Below are 3,305 nucleotides of genomic sequence, written 5' to 3'. Positions count from 1 at the left end.
ACTCCTAGGCAGAAGGTAGTCACACTACCTCACAGCGACGGTCGTGGGCGACGGTCCGTCACTAGTCCGATGGTCCATCAGCCTCACCGTCGCACTTGGGCGGTTTTACTGTCTTCTTTATTTTGGCCATAACTTTCTCCTCCAATGTCAGATTTTGATGAAATTAGTGTCGTTGGAAACCTAATTCAATTTCCCACATTAAAAAAAGTGAAAATATTAAAAATACCATATGTAAAAAAGTTGATTCATCTTTCGAAATAAGTTTCTAACATTTTTTAGACGATTTCAAGCTAAGAAAAATACGGGGTATCACAATATCTCCCCCTTAAGAACATTCATCCACGAATGAGACTGAGAGTGAGGGGAGAATATAAATGACATAAATACTAAACATGAACAACTATAACATGATCTCATGACTGACATGAATGATAACTGAACATATCATACCGAACATGCATATCTGATGCATTTGTAACTGATTCATGAATGCATGACTGGGTGTTCTGATGAACTAAGTTTCTCACAATGAGAATGCATGTTTGATACATAATTATATAACTAAGATGATATATGAATGCATGACTAAATATGCAATGGTATTTAATACCAAGTTTATGATGAACACTGAACATGAAACTTAGTAATCTTAAGAAGAACTGTTACCTTGAGCTTGATCTGAGTTGGCAGAGAAGAGGTGAGGATACTTGGTACACATTTCTCCTTCTTCTTCCCAAGTATATCCCTTGACGGACTGATTTCACCCAAGAACCTTAACTATAGGGACTTCTTTGTTCCTCAATCTACAAGTCTAATAGTCTAGGATTTCAACTGGAATCTCTTCATAAGAGAGGTTGTTCTAGACATCGATGCTCTAAGTAGGGACTACAACTGTAGGGTCACATATACATTTCTTGAGCAAAGAGACATGGAATACTGGATGAACTAAAGCTAGATCTAAAGGCAATTCGAGCTCATAATCTAACTTGCCAAAGCGACTGAGAATCTTGAAGGGACCGACATATCGGGCACTGAGCTTTCCCTTCTTTCTGAACCTCTTCACTCCCTTAATGGGAGAGATCTTTAGACAGACATGATCACCAATCTCGAACTTGAGATCCTTTCTATGAAGATCTGCATAAGACTTCTATCGGCTCTGAGTAGCCCGTAGTATTTCTCTGATCTACTAGACTTTCTCTAAGGCATTGAATACCAAGTCAGGCCCAATAACTAAGGCCTCACTAAATTTGAACCAACAAATTAAAGATCTACATCTCCTACCATAGAGATCTTCGAATGGAGCTATGTGAATACTAGAATAATAGTTATTATTGTATGCAAACTCAATCAAAGGCAAGTGGTCATCCCAACTACCCTTGAAATCAATTGCACACGCTCCCTGATATAGTGTTTGGTGTAACCCACAGCTGGGATGCACTTGGGTACCAAGGCCCTTTTGGAATGCTTTCTAAAAATGTAAGGTGAAATGGCTACCTCTATCTGAGATAACAGCTAGCGAAACACCGTGCAATCTGACCAACTCCCTGATATAGTGTTTGGTGTAACCCACAGCTGAATAAGAGGTATGGACTGGAAGGAAATAGGATGATTTGGTCATCTTATCTGCAATGACCCAAACCAAATCATGTTGATGACGAGTTCGAGGCAAACCTATCACGTAGTCCATGTTTAACTTCTTTCCACTTTCAAGTAGGAATACTGAACTCCTGCATGGACCCACTAGGCTTTTGATGCTCTATATCAACCTGCTGACATGTAGAGCACTTAGCCACAAACTTTGCAACATCTCTCTTTATCCCACTCCACCAATATATTTCCCGCACTTAGCCATAACTTTCTCCTTCGATGTTGGATTTTGATGAAATTGGTATCATTGGAAAGCTAATTCAATTTTTCACAAGAAAAACAAGTGAAAATCTTAAAAATACCACATGTACAAAAGTGGATTCATCTTTCAAAGTAAGTTTTTAACATTCATGAGATGATTTCAAGCTAAGAAAAATACGGGGTATTACATCATCCATTGAGTATATTATTTTTATTTTACCAAAATTTAGCATGTTCAGCAGTCGAATTTTGTTAGGAGCTTGTCCTATCAACTCCTCATTCAGACAATTAGAGGCTTTCAGACTAGACTACTTCAGACAGATATTCAGTTACATTTTTTGTATTATTATCAGTATTTCGTATTTGTTTTCAATTATAAACTTTATGGCATTTTTGTCGTAACTTCCGCATATATTTTCAGTATTATTGTTCAGTGCTCACCGCAGGTACCAGCTCATGGGTTAGCTTGTGGTCCCTCGGGACTGTAAGTACCATATGATGCCTAGGGTGTACTCTCGGGCGTTATAAAAAATTTCAAATTTGCTTGATTCCTTATTTAAACTTCATAAGTTCTTAGTGAAAGTTTCATTCTTTACAGTACATTATTTTAACCCCTGGTGCCTGTAAAGCTGCTACCTTGGTATTCTATTTTTTACCTAAAGGTGATCATTCTGACCGCCCTAACTAGTTGTAGTTACCTAGAAAAGTGGTCAGCTGCAGTCCACTTTACCATTTTTCTTTTCAAAGATGACTGACAAATTTTCATTTTTGGATAAAGTTTCATATTTGCACCTCATTCAAAATTTTTATGTTTTAAGTTAATTTCTTCATCCAAAATTTGCTACACGTTCCTTAGTACCCTGTGTTTCTTCTTTAATAAGGTATGAGGTAATTTAATCTTCATCAACTCCCCGTTCCCTCTAGCATTCTCCTACTGCACCTCCTGTTGTATAATCATCAACCTAAGTAACCCAACCATACAAAATTTAGGCTAGGACAATAACTATATTGATTTTCGTTCTTGGTTGTAGCAATGTGATGCTTCGAAGGCTGTTCAAAAGTCCATTGAACCCTTAAAATCATTCCAATCACTATTGAATCTTTTTACAATGCTATAAAGAGTTGATCCCTTTGCCAAACATAAAACATAAATATTTGCAAAACCATCATTAAATCGTAATAGGATATCAACACCACCTACAAAGTCCCTTAGCCTTATCAGTTCGGACCTATCAAACTTAAATATAAAATTGTAGATATCTTGTTTGAATGATCAATTCCTAATCGGTAAAAACTAGCATTCACAAAATTAGTGTACGCTATGTGTGTTTCCACGCTAACATAAATAGTAATAGACACCTCCCACATATGAAGTGGTTCGATCTGTAAGTAGCTTATTCCTCTGAACCAATCTTTACTCTAGCATTTTATGCTGGTCGGGCAAAAGTTGATCAACT

This window comes from Capsicum annuum, chromosome 1, assembly GCF_002878395.1.
Source record: "Capsicum annuum cultivar UCD-10X-F1 chromosome 1, UCD10Xv1.1, whole genome shotgun sequence".
Taxonomy (NCBI): Eukaryota; Viridiplantae; Streptophyta; class Magnoliopsida; order Solanales; family Solanaceae; genus Capsicum; species Capsicum annuum.
Note: the sequence above shows the minus strand (reverse complement) of the source record.